Source organism: Nomascus leucogenys, chromosome 3 (assembly GCF_006542625.1).
Source record: "Nomascus leucogenys isolate Asia chromosome 3, Asia_NLE_v1, whole genome shotgun sequence".
NCBI lineage: Eukaryota > Metazoa > Chordata > Mammalia > Primates > Hylobatidae > Nomascus > Nomascus leucogenys.
In genome coordinates, this window is record NC_044383.1 from 119,755,413 (window position 1) to 119,780,879 (window position 25,467).

The following is a 25,467-nucleotide window of genomic DNA, read 5'->3' on the forward strand; positions in this document are numbered from 1 at the left end:
ATATTTTTGAACTGCCCTTATGGTTTCTCTCTACAGCAAACAGACACACAAACACACACACCTAAACTTTTCTAGATGTTCATATTACTGCAAATGAACTCATGCACCAACATGGATAGACCATTTTGACGTGTCCATATAACATTGGCCATAAACAATCACATATTTGCACAAAGTCTGGTGGTATAGTCTTTCCATTTTTATTCTTTTCAAAATATTGGAAGAAGTGGCAGTCAGACTTCCAGAGAAATTTCCCTTTGAGGGTTAAAATCATGTGCCCCCCAAATCCAGTCTGGAGCCCTCCTTCTCCACCAGAGCAAGACCAGCTCAGAGCAAGGTTCTGAAATGGATCCATCAGATGATATTGACCACAAAGAAACAGCCATGAAGCCTGCAGTAGTCCCATGCCTGGAGTCATAACACAATAATATCCTAGAACATAACACAAATAATATCCTAGAAATGCTCCACCCTGCCTTGGACGAGGTCCTGGAGTGAGATTATTCTGCATTCCATGCTATAGAGGGCTGTGTTGCGGTCAAATTCCTGAGCATGACCACTGCCACAATGCAACTGTTTACTCCATCTCTAAATGTCACATCAACATGACCTTACAGAGGTATTTGTTTGTGTGACTCCTCATAGCAGGACCTTCTCTGGCTGGGACATTATGAGCTGTTAGTAAATATGAGAGTAATAAGAGAGGAAGGAAGAAAATTGAATGCCAAACAAACAAAAAGAATGGGGAAAAAGGAAGGAAAGAAGAAGAGATGAAAAAAGAAAAAATATGACAATAATAAAAGTAACATCTAAGGGCTTAATATGTGTCAGGCAATGGTCTAAAATTCAAATGTTTGCATGTTAATTCACTTAGTCCTCATAATTTCCTGGAAAATGTTAGTATTAGTCCTCATAATTTCCTGGAAAATGTTAGTATTATTATCTCCAGTTTCTAGATCAGGAAACCGGGCACAGAAAAATGAGAAAGCTTGCAAAGTTAAGGAGGAGCTGGGATTTGAACTCAGAAAGTCTCACTGCAGAACCCGAACTTTTAAATGCTACACTCTACTACCTCTAAATAAAAAACAATAAGAGTGAAATTAAGTGGAAAAAGGTAAAGAATTGGAAGAATTTACTCAATAAACATTTCATTCCATAAATATTTATTAAGCAATTCAGAAAGATACAACTTCTGTAATCAAAGAGCTCACAATTAAGTGGAAGAGAGAAAATGAAAGAAACAGAAAATGAAAGAATACAACAGAGCAAAAGATTACAGGAGAACTTTATGCTGTACCAGGTCTCAGATTCATACCAGAGAAAGCAGCTATATCTGCCCAGGGGATAGTGTTGCAAGAGTTTCTACAGGAAGCAATATCTGGGCTGACTCAGAGAACCAACACTGGTAGCTATAAAAACTGTGGGTTGGGAGAGGTGAGGCCTGAAAGGGGGACAATTAGGGTCTGCTGTAACACAGCATGCGAGAGCTGGTGAGGACCAGGCAGGAGCATTGACAGCTGGATTAAAGAGGGTGGGGAAAACTGAGATTAGATTGGGAGGAAGAATTGTCAAGAGCTCTTCATCAACATTAAGAAAGGATGTTGTGAGATGGCTCCCAGGTTTCTGACTTGGGCAACTTGATGATGCTGCCAATTCACCCAGAGAGGAAACAGAGGACAACGAGAACTTTAAGGGTATTAGAAGAAGAAAGATGAAATAAAGATGATAAGCTATTTATTTTTGAGTTTGAAATCTCCATAAAGCTTCTAGGTTGAGATGTCTAGGAGCTGTATGGCAGAGTATACAAATCTGGCCAATATTAGTATATCACTTGCAATTAAATCCTTCAGAGTAGAAGGATTATTGAGAGAATATGGGTAATGAAAGAACAGCAAAGGATGGAACTCTAGAAAACAGTGCACAAAGGACAAAGCAGTTGAAGAGTAAGATAATCTATCACTCAAACCAAGGGGACTTCCACTTACAAAATATCAGTAATGATGTCAAATGCAACAGATGGCCACTTAGAATACATAAGGCGAAACAATCGTGGAATTTGCTGTCAGGTGATTCTTGGGACCTAGAGCCTGGAGGGCAGGCTCTTGAAGAGAAGAGGATAACTTTTCCCATAAAAGAAAAAGAAAACAGAAGAACACACAAGATAAAGATGAATCTGTTAGTGTTTTAAATGGAGGGCAAAAGTTGAGGATAAACTATGAATTAGAGAGTGAACTTCATACTGAAATGTCAATGGAATCAATGACAGTGGTGAATATTTGAAATATCCACTGAGGGAAAAGGACAATTTAAAAGGTTGCCAGATGACAAAGAAGCCCACTTGGGACTGAGAAGGATCAATTTGCAGAGGCACTGATCTGTGTCCTATCAGACTCCCTTCAGCAATCCCCCCTCGCAACAGGAATTTGTGATTAGCGGGTGGGAATTTGGTTTTAAGAATTAGTGGTGGAACATTATGAATGTTCAAAAGGAAAGGGAAAGAGTTAAGAGAAATGTCTATTTTCTGATTATCAATTGTTAAATTAAACATCTATTGATCGCCTGTGTTGTGCTCTGTGGAGGGTGATTATTCAACTAATCATAAGCTTCACTGAGCACTTACTGTGTACTCTATACTGTCTTAGGCACTGAACTTTCAAAGCTGCATGACCGCTACCTTTAGGGTGCTTACAGTCTAATGGAAGGATCACATAAGAAAACCACAACATCAAAGCAATGTGGAAGGGGCTATGATAGAAGTAGGCCCAGGATGCTGGTGGATTGTAGAGAAGGGAAGTCTAAAACCAGATTGGGTAAGGAGGGAAAGAAGGAAGATTTTCTGATGAAGCCATGCCTGAGAGGTAATGACAACTAGGAGTTAGTCAGATAAGTGCTAGGGTGAGGCCTAAGAAGGCACTTATGAAGCTGAGAAGACAAGGAGGGCTAGATCAAATAAACTTTATAAACCCTGTTAAGGAATTTGGATCTTATCCATTCGTTATCCCTTTTTAAATCATATTACTCCTAACAGCAATTGTGAGCAAGTATTTATCCTCTGAAGATAGAGGACCATCACCTGAAACGGTTGTTGCTCATGTTAAAATTTCTGGAGCTTCCAGGTTTAAAAACGAATGTGAATTTTATAACCTACTCTATATTATATCAATTTTAGTAGACTTTGAATTATTTACCTTCAAATAAATTAATATTTAAGAAGATGCACCCTGGTCCTCCTGGAGCTTCTTGTCTGTGAATGATGGCTGTAGGTGAAGAAGAAATCATTGAATTATTTTAAGTAGGAGTTGCATAATCAGATTTCTGTTTTAGAAAAATATCCCACCAACAACGTGTTGCTTGGTTTGGGAAATCAAGAGAAGGATGTGAGAATTCGCTGGGAGGCTGCTGCAGCAACTCAGACAAGAGATAATGAATTCCTTGGTCCTTTCAATATGAGTAGAAAGAAAGATACTGAGTGAAGAATTATTAAGGCAATAAGAGTGTCAATGACTTAGGGCTATGGGGAGTGAGTCAGAGAAGTCAACACAACAACCAGGTTTCTGGTCTGAGTGCTGTTCCCTAAGATAGCAAATGGGGGAGTAGAGTCAGGGCCTGAAGATTAGAAGCAATGGTAAGTTCTGTTTTGAACATTGCCTTTGAGAGCCGTGTGGGACATCCATGTGCTGATGACTGACATGCACTTGGGCACACATATCGGAATGGCCACACGTGGAAATTGAAGTCCTGTGGGGAGAAAAGGCCATCCAGGGACAGGGCCTCAGAGTTTATAATGTAGTTGGAGAAATGATTCAGAAATCACAAAATCAACCAATAAGTGGGTCAGATCAATCTGTTCCAACTGGCTGTGGAGTGCTGATGACACAGGGAGTTAGGGATTGATTGAATTGAGGTGGGTTAATGAGGGAAGGAACACCGCTAAGATCTATCACTGACCTCAGAGCCCATGTTTCACAGCATCATCCTGAACTGAGAGCCGCAGACACAGGCTACACCTTCTTTGCTGTTTAACCTTGTCTAAGTTCATGTCACCAAAACATCTGCACCCGCCTAGAACAATGAAGATGGCTTATAGTCCTTGGGATGACCTATGTACAAGAACTTGTAAGGTGTGAAGACAATGCAATGAATAAGTCGTCTCTGAGTGTGTGCTACGAGCATTGAGATGATGCCCATCTTCCTATTACTGGTTTGGCGCTGGCATGCTGTGGCAGCTGGAAGGTGTTTCCATAGCAGGTGGCAAGAATTCCTCTGCTTCTGGGTACTATATGACTGACTGTGCAATAGAGTTCCATGATACCTTCCAAACCTGAAGTTGCAGATTTCAGATACTTCAAGAGGGAAAGGGAGCCTTGAGGACAGTTTTTATGTGAGTATATTTTAGTTTCTAAAGCATTTCAGTACCTTCTAGGGACAATAAGATGCAATATACAAAACTAGACTTGTTCTAATGTTGTGTTTATATAGGGCTTTCCCAAGTACTCCTAGACAGAGGAGAAGAGAAAGGGGGAAGATTGCAAAACGTGATCCCTGCACTCCATTCTCATTTCAACCTCTGGGCTTTGCATGTCAGAGCATGCGACCCTGAGGAACCAGTGTCTGAGCAAAGACAAGGTTATGATTACTACCACGTGAAAATGATGTACCCTGGACATCAGGCTCTGGGGAACAGAAGGCAAGTCAGATGGGTCAATAGACGGTGACAAAACACGGAGGTCAATAGGTTAAAGATCCTGATAAACTGGAGAGCTATGAGGTATGACTGAGATGAATTTCTGGGTTCTTTTATATCATGGGAGATGTATGGTTATTGTTTTATAGTTTTTTAATTTTAAAAGCGGTCATGAACTGAGGAGGAGAGTTGTGAATAGCGGACTATTTTTGAATTTATATGGCAGGCAAAATGTGAGAGGATATGGAAATCTAAAACTTATAAGGAAATATAAGCCATAGACTCTTGTAGCTGTCATGGAAACTTTCTTTAAAATGGTTACTTTTTCACTTTGGAACATGTTGGAGGGTTGAGCTTTTTATATGACTAGATTCAAAATGAAATACATTAAAAAATAAAATGCCACCTAAATGTGCTTGTAGGTAGAGAAAAAATTACATAAAACCTTATACTTTCAGTCACATCTGGCCTGTCAGCCTTGTATATAACTTTTCGTCATCTTCATTTTTTATTCTACAAAAGGACAGTTATTTAAATCTTCTACATTGACTGTCTCTCTTTTTGTAATCAGAAGAAAACAATGCAACCTCATTAAACAACAAGAATACTATAATTGTTACCAAACTCTCCGTGTTTCTTAAGCAAGTCTCTATTCTTTTTTTTTTTTTTTTTTTTTTTTTTTTTTTTTTGAGACAGAGTCTTGCTGGAGTGCAGTGGCATGATCTCAACTCACTGCAACCTCCAACTCCCTGGTTCAAGTGATTCTCCTGCCTCAGCCTCCTGAGTAGCTGGGATTACAGGTGAACGCCACCACCCCAGGCTAATTTTTGTATTTTTAGTAGAGACGGGGTTTCACCATGTTGGCCAGGATGGTCTCTATCTCCTGACCTCGTGATCTGCCTGCCTCAGCTTCCCACAGTGCTGGGATTACAGGCGTGAGCCACCACGCCCGGCCCCAAGTCTCTATTCTTTGTAACTGATATGACAGCTAGACTCAAACTATCTCAGCAAATGGTATGTCTCCTGAATGGCCCAAAGCAGATTTGCTTTACATGGATCACCTGTGAGTTCTCTGGAATTCTAGTTTCCAAAGAGTCTTAATCTTGGAACTTCTAAAGGATCAAGATTTATGTGGCCATAAGCGAAACAGTTCTGGAATGAATAAGATCTACAAGTTTAGAAATCCTCGGGCTATTCTCTAAACAAAGATGTGGGGAACTATTAATGTTTATACTAAAGATTCCCCAGTGTGGGTTTTTTTTTGTTTTTTGTGGCCATTGTAGGATATGAATGGTTATGTCCTCTGCAATCTCTATATAGTTGCCTTTATGCAGGGTGCCCCTACGTTGTCAGACATGGATGTGGGAGAAACTAGAGGGGTGGCTTACCTACTTTAGTCATAAAAGGAGGCCACTGTCAAAACACACACACACACACACACACACACCCCTTCTCAACCGTGGTTATAAAATAGCAGCTCTGAAGATCTGGAAGGAAGAAAGAAGTAAATCAGCTGACCTTTATAATATTTGGCTAGGCTGACTCATTCATTAGACACAATAAGCCCAGTGCCCAGGACCCACAATCTTTTTGGGAGTCAACGAAAAATATTTTACTTTTATTTAAAGTCAGAAGAAAAGAAAACCCAACTTTAAAGTTGAAAAAAGGCTTTAATATGTAATATGAGCATATTTATCTTTATACCAATGCAGTCATAAACCATAATTATCAGTATTTTTTATGAAGGAAGTTGCTCGAACAGGAAAAGGGGCTAGGTTTCCTGAAAGTTATAATGTGGCCTGATCACTATGCACCATTCAGTTGGCTGCAGAGACCCTTTCGAAAATAGTATCTGAGCCAAGCCTCCCCATTCCAGAAGCAGGACACTTGTGAAACTAGAATCTTGTGTTTCATTACTAAAGAAGTCAGTTAACTTTCTTCAGAGGAAAATTATTCCATAGCAACTAAGCCATGTACCAAATACATTACTTGATCATGAAGTGAGATCAAACACGAAAAATTTTACATTGTTAAATTCAAATTTATTGTCTCTACAGGAAAAAATGATTAAGGATTCCATTTTTTTTAAATTAACTTGTTACAGTATTTGCTATTTTAACTAACTACCATGAAACTTTGATTTGGATAAAAACATTGAATTAGCTCATGATTCTCTGGGTCAGAAATTTGACTTTCAGTGGGGCAGTTCTGCTGATCTCACCTGGGCTCACTGCAGTCAGTTGGCACCTTGGCTGTGGCAGGCGCTGTCACTCGTAGGCTGGCTGTGGGCAAGCTGTCTGCCCATCAGCGTGCCTGAGTCCTCCCCCATGTGGCCTCTGCTTCAGGCTAGTCTGGGCTTCCTCATGCTGTGGTGGAAATGTTTCCAGTAGCAAGAGGGCAAACCTCTGCTTTTGTCACGTTTTCCATGTCTGTGGCCAAAGTAGGTCACATTGTCAAGATTAGATTCAAGGGATGAAGAAACAGATTTCAGCTCTTGATAGGCGTAGTTACAAAGTCACTTTGCAAAGAGCATGAATGCAGGGATGGGAAGAATCGGTGGCCATTTTTTTTAACCATCTACCACACCTCTTCCTTCAAAATTCTCATATCAACACTTCTGCCAAGTAACCCCCCTTTTGAGTTTTTATTTCAGTTCAACCGTTTTACAGTTTAAGCTAAAGCTTAGCTTGGTTCCTGGGAAATAAAAATGGAGATGCAATTGAAACAAGTTCAGTATTTCCTTTAAAACCACACTTTATTTTATTTAATTTTTTCACTCAAAGAGGTTTATTAAGTTCCTCCAACCAGGCAACATAGCAGAGTGCCTTGGGAACAAGATTCCTGGGTTTAAAACCTCAGTTCCACCATTCACAAGTTGCATGATCTTGGGCAAGTTTCTGTTTTTCTTCATTTTTTTAACTTTTATTTTAGTTTTGGGGGTACACGTGCAGGTTTTGTATATAGATAAGCTCGTCGCAGGGGTTTGTTGTAAAGATTACTTCATCATCCAGGTTCTAAGCCTTGTACCCAATCATTATCTTTTCTGGTCCTCTCCCTCCTTCCACCCTCCACCCTCAAGTAGGCCCCAGTGGCTGTTGTTCCCTTCTTTGTGTTCATGAGTTCTTATCATTTAGCTCCCACTTATAAGTGAGAACATGCAGTGTTTGGTTTTCTGCTCCTGTGTTAGTTTTCTAAGGATAATGGATGGAACATGGATGGGACTCCAGCTCCAACCATGTTCTCCCAAAAGACATGATCTTGCCTCTTTTTTATGGCTGCGTAGTATTCCATCTTGTATATGTACCACATCTTTATCCAATCTGTCATTGATGGGCATTTAGGTTGATTCTATTCACTATTCACAATAATCTTTGCTATTGTGAATAGTGCTGCAATGAACACTCACGTGCATGTGTCTTTGTGGTAGAATGACATATTCCTTTGGTTATATACCCAGTAATGGGATTGCTGAGTCCAATGGTCGTTCTGGTTTTTAGCTCCTTGAGGTATTGCCACACTGCTTTCCACAACAGTTGAACTAATTTACACTCCCACTGATATGGTTTAGCTCTGTGTCCCCACCCAAATCTCATGTAGAATTGTAATCCCCATGTGTTGAAGGAGGGGCCTGGTGGGAGGTGATGGAATCATGGAGGTAGACTTCCCTCTTGCTGTTCTCATGATGAAGTTCTTTCGAGATCTGGTTCTTTAAAGGTGTGTAGCATTTCCCCCTTCGCTCGCTGTCTCTCTCGGCACCATACAAAGATGTGCGTCCTTCCCCTTTGCTTTGTACCATGATTGTAAGTTTCCAGGGGCCTCCTGAACCATGCTTCCTGAACAGCTTGCAGAACTGTTAGTCAATTATACCTCTTTTCTTCATAAATTACCCAGTCTTAGGTAGTTCTTCATAGTAATGTAAGAACGGACTTATTAGTTTTTACTACTAAAATTTGAAATTTTGTTTCTCTAATTCTTATCTCTGACTACAGTCTGGGGATTTTTTTTTTCCTCTCATTTTTGGAGTTAATGGTAACAGTGTAAAATGATCATGCTGGCTCAAGTTCAATGTGTGTGCTTTTTTCAATTAAATTCCTTGTTTCAGGTTTATTCTTTTTAACTTTCATGATATTAATGACTTACTACATAAAATTATTTTTATAATTGTTTAAATCTATGGCTTTATATTATAAATGATGACCTGCTGTTTCAAGATCCTTAAAGGACAGTTTCCACCTTCATATTCCCAACCTGTACCTTACCAAAGCATACTTGCTAGTTTTATATTTAAACAATATGTAGCCCTATGACAATGCCAAGATTTCAACATGCTACATAGATAAAGGTCTTGGACTTCGTTATCACCTGGGTTATGAGTTTATTAATAATACAGTTACATAGAAGTTATACACTGAATATGAAAATAACGTCAAAACACAACTAAGTTAAGAACTATTTTATCAGGGAAGCATAGTGGTTTTCCATTGATATTTACATTTTAATGAGTTAGAAATGTTATGGCTTATAGTTTGGATAGAATATAGATGAAATGAATGTCTACACTTGAAAGTGGGCTATTAAGTCAGTGGCTTTGTGATGTAGATGAAATAACAGCCTTATTTGTACTAATTTACAGACTCTTCCTTGAACCTTCTTTGCGAGGCATTCTAGCTAAAGAAAAGCAAAGTCATTTCCTACTATCCTCGTTCATTCAACCCTTATCTAAAGTGAAAACCATATTTCTTAGTTAGAACTGATAAACTGAAGAGTTGGTGCTATTTATGGATTGATTGTTTTACGAATTTAATCTCATTCATCCCTCTTTTCTGTCATGAGATACAATAAAGCCAAAAGACATGGAATGATACGTGTTTACGTAGATTGCAAATACATATGTAATTTATTTAAAAACCAATTAATATGAATCTTTTATTAAGACCAAACATATGCATATACATTTACACACGCATTTTTAAAATGCATGCATATAGGCTTCTGTGTGTGTGTGTGTGTGTGTGTGTGTGTTGATATAAGATTCACAAAGAATCCTAAAAGACTTTTTCATCTCAGGTAGAAGATACAGAAAGTCTACTTTTCATTAGGTCTCATTAAGTGCACAGGAGTTAGTCAACAAATATTTGTGGAATAAATTGATCTATTAGTAATAAATGTTTTGTAAAATAGCTAAGGCTTAAGAGTGTAAGTCTTCATTATCCGACTTGTTCTGTTCTGAAAGCCTTTGCTTCTGCATGGATATTCTGCTTGCTGAAGATTGTCCTTGATAAAAGCCTAGGATTTACTACCTGTGAGTTACATCTCAAAAGGTTCTCATCTGACTGTACCTTTCACACCCACTCTAGTTCCACCACTTAATGTATAAATAACTCAGTGAGGGGAATTGTTCAGACAAATAAATGGTTTGGAAATACTAGCTGCACATGCGCTTTCCTTCAGAGTACATTAATGAAATTAACTCACACTCCAGTGTGCCTTCTAGGTCACCAATTTATGAGCATCAGAAACCACACTCCTGAAAGCCTAGTTGGATGAGGTTAGGTATGAATCAAGGAAAGGTTTCTTTTTTCTTCTTCTTCTTCTTCTTTTTTTTTTTTTTTTTTTGTAAGCAGCACAGTGGAAAAGAAAACAGAGTTTTGTGGATGGCTTTTTATGTTTTTCACATATTTATTAAAATTTCTCTATGGACAGTTCGGTCATCCATCTACTGAAAATAGTAAATATAGGCTGCAGTGAACTGTGGTTGCACCACTGCACTCCAGCTTGGGTGACAGAGCAAGACCTTGTCTCAAAAAAATAAATAAAAAAAAATTAGCCAGTCATGGTGGTGTATGTCTCTGTGGTCCCAGCTACTAGGGAGGCTGAAGTGGGAGGATTACTGGAGTTAGGGAAGTCAAGGCTGCAGTAAGCCATGATCACACCACTGCACTCCAGCCTGGGCAACCGAGTGAGACCCTGTCTCCAAAAAATAAATAAATAAAGGAAAATACTAAATATATACAAATTACCATATTTGAATTGATTTTTTTTATACCCCTAGGAAGGTAACAGATAGTGATAATTTCCTCAGTCTAGCTATTTGTAGGTATAAATGTATATGTATTTATTTATAAATGTATACGACTCAAAGGCAGCAGAAAAATAAAGATAATTTTAGAAGATGCAAATTAATAAAGAACGTTAAACCACTAGAATTATCCAGTGAAATAATTTTTACAAAAGATAAATATCATAGTGCCCATCAGGTGAGTAGAGTTATGCTTTACCAGTTTTGTTTTAGTGAATTTTAAATATATCTTCAAATAGATCTCATAATAGATCTACTAGATGTTGAAATAGTGAATAATTCAATTAGAGTTATCATTTTGCATGCAAGTTTTCATAAAATCATCTGCCTTGGCATAATGTTTTCATATCTGTAATAATCTTAATTTTAAATTTTCTTTTAGTGTAGACGTTTAATTTCACTTTCATTTTTCCCTTTAATCACATGTTTATTTCATGAAACATGTAATCTCCAGAGGAGTGATTCAGCAGACTGTGATATATTCATGTAAAAAGTGCAATAGTTTCACTGCTTTTGATGAAGAGAACTATGTAGAAATTTGGAGAGAAGTGATATGGAACTAAAAATTCACATTCAGAATAATGTATGAACTTGAAAGAAACTAAATAAAATTTTAAAAAGGAGAGAGTTTGTCTGTAGTGATTTAGGTCCTTGAAATAGTTTTAGTTTTTATATTGTTATCAGTAAGTTTTTTCTTTTAGTCTTCTTTGACCAAATGCCTAAAATATATGTATACTATAATTGAATGTTTGTTAATTTCCTAATTCATTTGCTGTATGATTAATCACCACATTTAAATATGCTAAATGGAAACATGTGAAGAGACATTTTCTCAATAGAAAAGAATGAAATGAATTTTGTGTTTTGCTTAAAACGGTGTTTTTGTTTGTTTGTTTGTTTGTTTGTTTTTGAGATGGAGTCTCGCTCTGTCACCCAGGCTGGAGAGCAGTAGTGTGATCTCGACTCACTGCAAGCTCCGCCTCCCAGGTTCACGCCATTCTCCTGCCTCAGCCTCCCGAGTAGCTGGGACTATAGGCGCCCACCACCACACCTGGCTAATGTTTTGTATTTTTTTTTTAGTACAGATGGGGTTTCACCGTAGCCAGGATGGTCTCAATCTCCTGACCTGGTGATCCACCCACCTCAGCCTCCCAAAGTGCTGGGATTACAGGTGTAAGCCACCGCACCTGGCCAAAACAGTGTGTTTTAAAAAATTTTTTCAGTTCATTAAAACTTCAAACTCTAGTCCTAGTGATAACAAACATTTTGATAGCATGTATTTTCTCATTTGATATAACACATATTTTTACTCCAAAAAACAAATTTATTTAGATTTTTTGTTTCTGTACATAAAAAAGATTGTGGAATGTCAAAAAATAAATGTGAGCCGCAATTTAGCAAAATAAGTGAAATAATCCTCAGCCATGGCAGCAACTTAATAATTTGGAAAGACACTTTGTCCTTAATATGTAGCTTCTAAAGTGTGGATGTGATACCCATGATCACTGGTGCCACTAGTGCCTGCTGTGTATATGCTGGATGCACTTTGCAAATGCTACCTCTAATCTTTACAGTACCTGCATTTTACCCTTGCAGAAATTGAAACTCAATGATTAAGTATCTTACTCCAAGTAATCCAGTCTCCAAATACGTGTATCCTAAGAACCATCAAAGATATTATTACAATCTTCACAGCTTTGCCAGTTTATCTTCTCAAAGACTGCCAATAATACTTATCGTGAACTTCCTCTGCAAAGATCTGTGTTATTCGGTGACTATTATGGGAAGGAAACCAGTAAGATGGGCATTAGGAGACATGTTCTAGGCCTACTTTGCTACCAGTTAACTATGTGAACTTGGACAATTAGTTTCTCTCAGCCTCAGTTTTCTTCTTAAAAAATGTCAGGATTAAGCTAAAGGTTTACCTAACTCTAAACGTTTTCTTCTAGCTTAAATATTTCTTTGAATAGGGATTTCTTTCTATGGGAAAAAATAGGACTCTCAATGTCATGTTGAGGGAGCTCTTGCAGAGGAAAAAGTCCTTATTGAGAGGCAACTGTGCTTTGACTCTTTGCCATAGGAAATCCTCTTGTTTTTACTTGCTCCTTCTCCTTAAACATCATATTTATCACACATGAAAGTGCATTATTAACAACTTCCCTATTTAATATTAATGGACAAAAATCGGGTGCCATAGAATACTGACTTTTGAGGAGTAGGAGTTATGTACATTTAAGTGATTTATCTTTAAAAAAATTATTTTAAGGCCAGGCACCATGGCTCAACCTGTAATCCTAGCACTTTGGGAGGCCAAGTGGGGAAGATCACTTGAGCTTGAGCCCAGGAGTTCGAGACCAGCCTGGGTAACGTGGAAAAACCCTGTCTCTACAAAAAAATAAAAAATTAGCCAGGCATGGTTGTGCATGCCTATAGTCCTAGCTACTCAGAAGGCTGAGATGGGAGAATCACTTAAGCCTGGGAGTTTGAGGCTGCAGTGAGCCATGATCATGCTACTGCACTCCAGCTTGGGTGACAGGGGAGATCTTATCTTTAAAAAAAAAAATTAATTAATTAATTAATTTTAAGAAGCTCATAAGCCAATATGAATGTATTTAAATTAGCTATTGTCTTTATGATTTTTATTATTACGAGAACTAAAAATAGTAAAATAAAGTGAAAGTTGTTTTTCACTTTTATTTGCCTTCCTGTGTTCTTATCTATATGAATATATTGTCATATTGTCTCCCCACAGTCCAACTGATAAATTCTTAAAGGATTTTGAAACATTCTGCCTGTACAGGATATTGACTCAGTGTCTAGCTAACATGCCGGTTTTGGGAAAAAAAAAAAAAAAAAGCATAATGGGAAAATGTTGCATTACCCCCAACTCAGCCATGTTCTTCCGGCCCTAAGTTTGGAGCCCTTGACTTTAACCTAGCTGTGTCTTTTGTCTGATTAGGAGGGGCTATTTATTAGGAGTCACACAAAATAAACACGAAAAGTTTGCCATAAAATATGACAACCACTTTAAATAATGTTAACTTAATTAAACTTTAAACTTTATTTATATAGTTTATGGCTTTAGTGTGAGCTCTTCTCGGATGTTTACTTCAGTGGAAAATCCATCATGTGAGTGCCTTGAAAGGAATTAATCCCCTTACCCCTGGCACAGAGCTCAGCTCCAACAATTCAGATCTAAATATTTAGTGATGGATGATACATGTTTATGGAACAGAGGGTAGCATGACATTTAAATGTGAACTGCGGTTTCCATCATGAGCATATGGTTGAAAAGACACTGGAAGCTGAAGTTATGCCAACCAACGGAAGTTGATAAGTTTTTTTTTTATGCTTGCCTTTTTTTTTTCTCCCTTTTGTCCATCCCATCTGTTTCTGAAGTCTCTTTAACAAAACTATTCTTACAGTCAACTTTCCAGAAAAGAAGTTCTGCTGACTCTCGTGCATTTGGTAGTGCATCCCATGGTTAAACTAATAGCCTTGCTGGGTGTCAGCCAAAGGTTACAGGCCTCTCAAAATATTCCTGGGAAAAAAAAGTTTATCACTAAACCGAAGTTTCTCATTAGTAACCCTGTGGTGTCTAATCTGTGAAATTACATGATTAACTCCTTTGCAGAGTCTGCTGCAGTTAGAGCTTGCAATCCCACAGGAAGTTATTAAAAGTATCACCAAGATAATTCTCTAGCTTTGTACTTGGCCCCTGGGGTAAAGGAAATAGATCATTAGATGAGTACTTTATAATAAAGTCATAGATCACTCACAATTATTAAATGACTGTCAAGGAAGATTATTATTTTAAAAGTTGAGGACAGTGTGATTTGAAAAACAAACAAAAACCATGAAAGAATTTCTTACTTCCTTTGTTTTGGAAAAGAAATGGGAAACATACTGTTTTCTCCCCCATGCTGTTTGAAGTTGATATTTTAATGTCTCTTTCACACACAGATATCTTACCTTGTGCTTTTTTTTTGTCTAATGTTGTTTAATTGTTCCTTAAATGAAAGACATGTTTCTTATTGTAAGTAAATAAAAGATGCAGAAAAAAGTCAGAGAAAATAGAATGGAGAAATATTTCATGAATATGTGCAAATAGCGGAAAGAACTTTTTCCTATGTAAGACGTGGCCATGTGCATGGCCAGTAACTCACTGGAGGTTCTTAGAGATTATTCTAGTTACTCATTTGATACAAAAAACAATCTTTATTAGCCAGGACACTCTGCCCTTGATAAGAGTAGAATACAAATATACCAATCTTACAAGGAAAAGCAATACCAGATAGCTCTCATTATTAGTCCAAATCTGCTACACAGTACAGCTGTTCTTGGTAACTTCAGTAGGATATTGGCTTTTTGAGCTATACTCTGGATTCTGAATCTTACTCTAGTCCAGACAGAAATGTTCCATGTGTCTACCTCTTATTTTGCTTTCTAAAATATTTAATGTAACTTCTTTATTTAAAAAAAAATCCTAGTTAATCAAGTACATGATTTCTTTTGAAACCAATTCTTGACCAGGCTGGAGTTTTATAATAAAAGCCTTGTGGGTTATTGAACCAAACCATTCAGATGCCTGAGTTTGACTAATTACACTGGCACTTGGCACTGGCTCAATAGTGATATTTAAAGATGCGAATGGACTCAATAGAAAATGCCTGTCATGTGAAAAAATTCTTGTACACATAATGCCAAACGTTTTACAAATTCCTGACTGTCAGACCCACTAAAGGGGACAAAGCAGGACACTGGTAAAAGATTGATTGTTTTTTGTTTTGTGTTTTCATTCCCTATGATTGTCTGAGTCTAACCAGAAAAAGAACATTATCCTACAATTTCATTAAAAGGAAGTACATGACAGTTGAAAAAGAAATCCAGGCTTTCCATGCACCACTTGGACAGCAGTTTCTTTGAACAGTTATATAATCAGCTTCTGATATGTAGAATATTACTTCAAAACAAAAAAGCACACCAATCCAAAGCCTTAGTTGTACCCATCATTTCAGGTCAATAGAAGCATAAAATGCAGTGTAGAGATCAACAGAGAGAAATATTAAAGACTGATGCAGAGGGAAATTCTTGTATTATAGATGCCCTTCTGTGCTTTCATATCTCCCTCAGGGGCCCAAAAAGGACTCTAGTAAGGTGTGCGTGAAAACACATCTAGTTGCCACCCCAACACCATTTAAAGCATGTGATAAGATGTGGCTGTGGTGGTTCTTGTAGTAATTCTTAATCACTCTTGTCAGGGGTGCTGACTTCCCAGGGTTGCCAAACTGCCCATGCAGAGGGCCAGCTTGGGATGCAAAGGAGACTTCTGGGGTGTGATTTGAGGGCTGCAGAATGGATGCCCACCCAATACATCTGCGTCAGTTGTAAGCCATGGTGCTGGGAACTCCCGGGAAACCATTCATTTCTTTAATATAAAAATGGGAAAATGCACATCTGTGTTCAGGGTTAGGAAAAATGTAGAGCCACAGACATTTGTGAGTACATTAGCGCTAATTAACAGGTTACATTAGTCACCACAAAGAGTCCTAATTCTATATTTTATTTAATATATGTTGACCATTTACTATGTGTCAGGAACTATGCTAAGTTTGTATATTAATGCATTTGATGCATACAACATACTTATGAGGTAAATACCATCATCTCCCAATTTTACAAACAAAAACAGGAGTAGAGAAATGGGACGCAATTTCCCCAGTACCATACAACTGAGAGATGATAGGGCCAAGATATAAACCAAAGTAGTCTTAGCCCAGGACTATAATTATTGTCTGTACTGCTTCTGTGTGAGGCACTGGATGAGGCTCAAAACAGATGGGTTTGGAGAGAACATAAGAAGCAAGTAAGGGCCCACTGGAAATTCTGTAGGTGGAAAGCTGTCTCCAAAGGGGTAGATCCAGGCAAAATTCATGCTACTGTTGGGGACTTGAGATAAGAGAAGGAAGACTCTCCAAGGTCAACCTTGCCTGCTATACCATTTTTCCCATGACTACCCTGGCCTGCTGTCTGTAGGAATCCCATTATCACCCTAGGTCCACTACACATGACTTTGCTTCCTAACAAAGAAGAGCAGAATGCAGAAAATATCACTGTCATAATATCACAGAATGCTGGAGGTATATTAACTTAGATAGATGGTTTCCCCAGTCTCCATCCAGATGAAGAAACAAATCACCCAGAAAAGTTAAGCAGTTTCCCCAACGTCCCCCAGTGTGCTAGTCCCAAAGCTCAAACTAGAAGCCAAGTGTCTACCATGAAATGACTCACATCTATCCCATACCCCATCCTCTAAAAAAAAAAGCATCTGATATGATCTCTATATATCTCGACAATGAGTTCTGCTTCTTATGAAATCCAGTAGGATTTTCTCTGTGCTCTGGTTGCATGACTTCTATCATTAGAAGGATGGCATCAGCATAATCCCCATAGATATATGACTAAAGTAGTTATATTCAAATGCCCAGGCTTACTTAATGGACTTCAAGAACCAAGCACTGGGGAAGGAGCAAGTTAGATCACACTTCAAGATCTCTTAGCATCTTTCTGAAGGCAACCTGCTAAGTTCATTCCCCAAATCACATACACATACACACAAGTTATGAGAATTTTATTTATGATGACAGCTGTGATTTTTTTTGGACCTGCCATAGACATCAATGTTCTGTGAATGGTCTAATCAGCTCCATTAAATGCTATTTTTAGTGGGCTTTGGATTCAGACTTACGTAAGTTCAACCCTATATCCTCCATTTCCCAACTAGGTAAAGCTGGATAATCTAACTGCCCTCCATGCAGAGCCATTGTGGAGTGGGACAAACATGGTCTTTAGAGCTACAAAGACCTGATTTGAATTCCTCTCCCCCTACTCATTAGCTATAGATGATTGGATAAGTTACTCAACTTTTCTGAATTTGTGTCTTCATCTGTAAAATATGTGCTATGACAACTGCCTCTTTGAGCATCTAATTTTCAAGTACGTGGTGAGAATTAAATGAGATTATATTTTTCAAATGCTTGGCACAATGCTGGGCACAAAGTAGATATACAGGAAATGTTGGTTTCTTTGTCTTTTCCTTTCTGAGTCTTAGTCCGCATATCTGTAATCAGTGAATAATATAATTTACCTTGGGAGGTTTTGTGTCATTTCATAAGGTATGTGAATACATAAAGAACCACACAATCACTCGGTAGGGGCTGAAGATAAATGAGTTGCAAGGAGCCTTGTTGCCAAGTCACAGAGGACTGAGCTTGGGTGCCTACAGTTCCCCAACCAGAGTCTGGAGTCAGAGCAGAGCTTTTGATCTCTGTAGAGATGCATCCAGCAGAGGGGGAGGTGGGGACACATATAGTTACCAAGTGCCTCATCTGCAAAAAGAAGGTGGACACAAAAACCAAGTAGAATCATGTAACAGAAAATCTCCAGTAAGGGCTAGCAAGTGTAAGGTCCCTGGATCATCCATAAGAAGGAAGATGGAGGATGCACTGGGCTTTACCGGACACTGCTATGTAAACATCACAAAATACAGTCCTAAGGAATACTGGACACAACCAGCCACCCACACAATTGGAGTGTGTGATGGTTGATACTGACTGTCAACTTGATTGGATTGAAGGATACAAAGTATTGATCCTAGGTGTGTCTGTGAGGGTATTGCCAAAGGAGATTAACATTTGAGTCATTGGGCTGGGAAAGGTAGACCCGCCCTTAATCTGGGTGAGCACAATCTAATCAGCTGCCAGTGGGGCTAGAATATAAGCAGGCAGAAATATGTGAAAAGAGAGACTGGCCTAGCCTCCCAGCCTACATCTTTTTCCCATGCTGGATGCTTCCTGCCCTCAAACATTGGACTCCAATCTTCAGCTTTTGAACTCAGACTGGCTCTTCTTGCTCCTCATCCTGCAGACAGCCTATTGTGGGACCTGGGGATGTTGTGAGTTAATACTTAATAAACTTAATAATACTTAATAAACTCCCCTATATGTGTGTGTGTGTGTGTGTGTATATATATATATATATATATATATATATATATATATATGGAATTATATATATTCCCTTAGATCTATCCCTCTAGAGAACCCTGACTAATACAGATTTTGGTACCAGGACTGATTCTAAAGAAACAGAATATTAAGGATGGAGTTTTTCTTGTGGGTTTTGGGGTTTCTGGAATTGGCTGCTTAATATGATTAGACCAAAAAAATGCTGAGGACTCTAACTCTAATAATATGAAAAACATTGATAGTCCTTGGCATGAACTGTTTAGAGAGTTATGCAAAATAAATGCATTTGATACTCCTGATTCATCGCTCATGAGAGGCAAGGAACCAATGAACTTAATGAAGCTGGTTGGTTGCTCCTAAATTCAGTGGACAAAGTGACAAAAGAAAATGATGAACTCAGGGATTCTATCTCCAGGTTTCAGAAGAAGATACTGAGCCTCAAATCTGCTAAGATTGCCCTGAGTGAGAGTCTTATCTCCTGTAGAGAAAAAGCTGAAATTGGGGGAAAACAGACACTGGCTCTTATCATGCAAGTGTCTGACCTGCAACAAAAGGTGCATGCACAGCCTTGCCAGGTGTCTACTGTTAAAGTGAGGGCATTGATTGGAAAAGAAGGGGACCCTGCAACTTGGGATGAGGATGTGTGGGAGGACCCTGATGAAGCTGGGGACACTGAGTTTGTAAACTCTGGTGAAACTTTTTTGCCAGAAGGAACAGCTTCCCCAACCCCAGTAGTGGCAACATCACTCCTGAACCCATGCTGCCCTCAGCCTTTCTACCTTTGTCTGAGGAGATAAATCCTGTGCTGCCTGAGGCAACAGTGATGGCCTCTTGTGAGGCAGTTGCCAGGAAAGATAATGTTGTTTCTCCTCATGAGACACCTGCAACACCCCAGTTTGCTTCTAGACCTATAACTAAAGTCCCAGTGGGCCCCTAGAGGTGAAGTTGAGAGTGTGACCCTTGAGGAGGTATGCTACGTTCAAAAAGAATGCCTGTCTTTTCTAATTTATATAAACAGAAATCTGGAAAACAGGCATAGGAATGGATATTAAGTTGTGGGATAACGGTGGAAGGAACGTAAGAGTTGGATTAGGCTGAATTGATTGCTTTGGGCCCACTAAGTAGGGATTCTGCATTTAATGTTACAGCTCGGGGAGTTAAAAAAGGTTCTAATAGTTTATTTGCTTGTTTAGCTGAAATATGGATTAAAAGATGGCCCACTGTGAGTGAGCTGGAAATGCCTGATCTCCCTTGGTTTAATGTAGAGAAAGGGATCAAAAGGCTTAGGGAGACTAGGATGGTGGAGTGGATTAGTCACTTTAGACCTACTCATCCCAGCTGGGAGGGTCCAGAAGATATACCCTTGACCAATGCCTTGTGAAATAGATTTATGAGGGCAGCAACAGCATCTTTGAAGAGAACCTGTAATTGCTCTTCTCTGTATGCCAGATCTAACAGTGGTAACTGCAGTCATTCAACTATAAAATTGAAATACAATGGGAATAATTGGATCCCAAGGTGGCAGGAACCAAGTGGCAGAACTCAACCATCAAATGCAAGATGGACATAACTACCACAATGGACAGCAGAAGCAAAGAGGCAATCAGAATAGTTTGACACATGTAAAGCTCTGGCATTGGCTAATTAATAATGGTGTTTCCAAAAGTGAAATTGATAGAAGCCTACTGTATTCCTACTTAATTTATACAAGCAGAAAACTTCTAGGAAGAATGGACAAAAGACTAATTTGAATTATAAAAACAGAGAGTCGTGGCCCCTTAACCAATTTCCAGACTTGAACCATTCCTGCCACCCTGGCTTCTCTTCCCTAGCCTGCACCAATAGCCTCATGGGGAGTTTCCTATGATCAGTTGACAGAGGAAGGGAAGACTAGGGGTGGTTCACAGATGGTTCTGCGTGATATGCAGGCACCATCCGAAAGTGGACAGCTGCTGCACTACAGCCAGTTAACAGACCCAGAACCCCTGGAATGAAGGAGAGGCCAGGTCCCCTTGAGGAAGGACCCCACTATATTACCAACAATTTATGCAGTGAATCTTTCTCCCATCCTTTCCCAAGGAGACCTCTGGCCTTTTACTAGAGTAATTGTGCACTGAGGAAAAGGAAATGATCAGACATTTTGGGGACTACTGTACACTGGCTCTGAGCTAACATTGATTCCAGGGGACCCAAAACATCATTATGGTCCTCCAGTTAAAGTAGGGGCTTATGGTGGTCAGGTAATTAATGGAGTTTTAGCTCAGGTATGACTTACAGTGGGTCCAGTGAGTCCCCGGACTCATCCTGTGGTCATTTCCCTAGTGCCAAAATGCCTAATTGGCATAGAGATACTTAGCAGCTGGCAGAAACCTGACATTGGCTCCCTGACTGGTAGGGTGAGCGCTATTATGGTGAGAAAGGCCAAATGGAAGCCATTAGAGCTGTCTCTACCTAGAAAAATAGTAAATAAAATACAATATCACATCCCTGGATGGATTTCCAAGATTAATGCCACCATCGAGGACTTGAAAGATGCAGGGGTGGTGATTCCCACCACATCCCCGTTCAACTCTCCCATTTGGCCAGTGCAGAAGACAGATCGATCTTGGAGAATGATAGTGGATTATCGTAAACTTAAACAAGTGTTGACTCTAATTGCAGCTGCTGTACCAGATGTGGTTTCATTGCTTGAGCAAATTAACACATTTCCTGGTACTGGTATGCACCTGTTGATTTGACAAATGTCTTTTTTCTCCATTCCTGTCCATAAGGCCCACCAGAAGCAATTTGCCTTCAGCTGGCAAGGCCAGCAATATACCTTTACTGTTCTACCTCAGGGGTATATCATCTCTCCTGCTTTGTGTTATAATCTTATTCAGAGAGAACTTGATCGCTTTTCACTTCTGCAAGAAGTCACACTGGTCCATTACATTGATGACATTATGCTGATTGGATCCAGCGAGCAAGAAGTAGCAAACACACTGGACCTATTGGTGAGACATTTGCGTATCAGGGGATGGGAAATAAATCCGATTAAAATTCAAGGACCTTCTACCTCAGTAAAATTTCTAGGGGTCCAGTGGTGTGGGACCTGTTGAGATATTCCTTTCAAGGTGAAGAATAGGTTGCTGCCTTTGGCCCCTCCTACAACTAAGAAAGAGGCACAACGCCTAATGAGTCTTTTTGGATTTTGGAGGCAACACATTCCTCATTTGGGTGTGTTACTCTGGCCCATTTATCAAGTGACATGAAAGGCGGCCAGTTTTGAGTGGGGTCCAGAACAGGAGAAGACTCTGCAACAGGTCCAGGCTGCTGTGCAAACTGCTCTGCCACTTGGGCCATATGACCCAGTAGATCCAATGGTGCTTGGGGTGTCAGTGGCATATAGGGATGCTGTTTGGAGACTTAGGCAGGCCCCCATAGAGGAATCACAGCAGACACCTCTAAGATTTTGGAGCAAGACCCTGCCATCCTCTGCAGATAACTACACTCCCTTTGAGAGACAGTTCTTGGCTTGTTACTGGACTTTGGTTGAAACTGAATGTTTGACTATGGGTCATCAAGTCACCATGTGACCTGAACTGCCTATCATCAAGTAGGTGCTTTCTGACCCACCTAGCCATAAAGTGGGTAATACACAGCAGCATTCCATCATCAAATGGAAGTGGTATATAGGCGATCAGGCTCGAGCACGTCCTGAAGGCACAAGTAAGTTACACAAGGAAATGTCTCAAATGCCCATGGTCTCCACTCCTTCCACCCTGCCTTCTCTTCCCCAACCTGCACCAATGGCCTCATGGGGAGTTTCCTATGATCAGTTGACAGAGGAAGGGACGACTAGGGCCTGGTTCACAGATGGTTCTGCATGATATGCAGGCACCATCTGAAAGTGGACAGCTGCAGCACTACAGCCCCTTTCTAGGACATTCCTGAAGGACAGCGGTGAAGGGAAATCTTCCCAGTGGGCAGAACCTTGAGAAGTGCACCAGTTTGTGCACTTTGAATGGAAGGAGAAATTGCCTGATGTGCGATTATATACTGATTCATGGGTGGTAGCCAATGGTTTGGCTGGATGCTCAGGGACTTGGAAGAAGTATGATTGGAAAACTGGTGGCAAAGAAATTTGGAGAAGAGGTATGTGGATGGACCTCTCTGAGTTATCAAAAACTGTGACAATATTTGTATCCCATGTGAGTGCTCACCAATGGTGACCTCAGCAGAGGAGGATTTCAATAATCAAGTGGATAAGATGACCCATTTTGTGGTCACTACTCAGCCTCTTTCCCCAGCCACTCCTGTCATTGCCCAGTGGGCCCATGAACCAAAAGGCCGTGGTGGCAGGGATGGAGGTTATGCATGGGCTCAGCAACATGAACTTCCACTCACCAAGGATGACCTGGCTATGGCCACTGCTGAGTGCCCAGTTTGCCAGCAGCAGACACCAACATTGAGCCCTTGATATGGCACCATTCCTCAGGGTGGTCAGCCAGCTACCTGGTCGCAGGTTGATTATATTGGACCTCCTCCATCATGGAAAGCGCAGAGATTTGTCCTCACTGGAATAGACACTTACTCGGGATATGGGTTTGCCTGTTCTGCACGCAATGCTTCTGCCAAGACTACCATCCGTGGACTCACGGAATGCCTTATCCACTGTCATGGTATTCCACACAGCATTGCCTCTGACAAAGGCACTCATTTTATGGCTAAAGAAATGCGGCAGTGGGCTCATGCTCATGGAATTCACTGATCTTACCATGGTCCCCATTATCCTGAAGCAGCTGGATTGATAGAAGAGTGGAATGGCCTTTTGAAGTAACAATTACAATGCCAACTAGGTGACAGTACTTTGCAGGGCTGGGGCAACATTCTCCAGAAGGCCATGTATGTTCCAAATCAGCGTCCAATATATGGTACTGTTTCTCCCATAGCCAGGATTCACGGGTTCAGGAATCAAGTGTGGAAGTGGAAGTGGCACCACTCACCATCACCCCTAGTGATCCACTAGCAAAATTTTTCCTTCCACTAGCAAAATGTTCCCACGACATTACCTTCTGCTGGCTTAGAGGTTTTAGTTCCAAAGGGAGGAATGCTGCCACCAGGAGACATAACGATTCCATTGAACTGGAAGTTAAGATTGCCACCTGGATACTTTGGGCTCCTCCTACCTTTAAGTCAACAGGCTAAGGAGGAAGTTATAGTGTCGGCTGAGGTGACTGACCCAGATGATGAAGACAAAATCAGTCTATTACTCCACAAAAGAGGTAGAAAAGAGTATGCATGGAATACAGGTGATCCATTAGGGTGTCTCTTAGTGTTACCATACACTGTGATTAAGGTCAATGGGGAACTACAACAGCCCAATTAAGGCAGGACTACAAATGGCCCAGACCCCCAGGAATGAAAGTTTGGGTCACTCTACCAGAAAAAAAAAAAAAAAAAAAAAAACACGACCTGCTAAGGTGCTTGCTGAAGGCAAAGAGAATACAGAATGGGAACAAACATCTCTATCTTAAACTATGGAAATATTTTTAAAGACCTAAAAGAACCCCTGTAAGTGTAAATTCCCATGCTTTTTAAAATTAGAATGATTGGGAAAACAGAGTGATACTATTTTTCATGACTTACTCTGAGATGCTCTCTTAAAAAAATTAAGTTTGAAGGAATAACTCATCAGCTCATATCCCTGATACCTTCTCCCATAGACAGACACACAAACAAGTTAAATTTGAATTTAGATAAATAACAAAAAAGTGAAGTATGTCCTGTGAAATATGCTCCATTGCGTGGGGCACACTTATGCTAAAAAAAATTATTCTTTGTTTTTTGACATTTTGATTTAGCTGGGTGATCTTGCTAAATCTGGTAACAACAACAGGCACACACTTACAGACACAGACACACAAGAAGATCAGTAAAAGTATCTTTTAACCCACTAGGCCTACCATAAAACAAGGTTTCAGAAAGCCCCTGCCATGAACTTCTAATTCAATCTTTGGAGCTAGGAGTTCTACACATCACTGATACAGCATGATCACCAAACTCTCTCCAGTACAAATAATATGTGACCCCAAAATAATCACTGATTTTTTACTTCCTTTTTCTTCTTATCCTCACCTTCCTCTCCCATCAGCAGATTCCTAAACACTCATCCCTCTTTTGCTCAGCTATGCCCTACTAGCTACCTATGCCTTTATCAGCCCATTGGATTCTCATCCTAATCCGCAATATTCCCAAAGTACTCCTTCCTCCTCCCCACCTGAGCCAAGACCACCTTTGGTGTTACCTAAACTTATCATCCAGTACAACTACTTGTCTCCATGCTCATCAATGTCATCTTCAGATCCCAGCTTCCTCTGTGACTCAGCCCCTGGCTTAATTTTTTTCTTTCTATTTGAAATCCCTACCATCAATTAAGATTTGCTTTAACCTCCATTTTAATGGCTCTTAAAAACTCTTGCCTTTGGCTGGGCATAGTTGCTTATGCCTGTATTCTGAGCACTTTGGGAGTCTGAGGCAAGAGGATTGCTTGAGTTCAAGAGTTTGAGACCAGCCTGGGCAACATAGCAAGACTCTGTCTCTATAAAAAAATATAAAATTAGCCAGGCATGATGGTGCACTCCTGTAGTCCCAGCTACTTGGGAGGCTGAGGTGGGAGGATCACGTGAGCCTGGGAG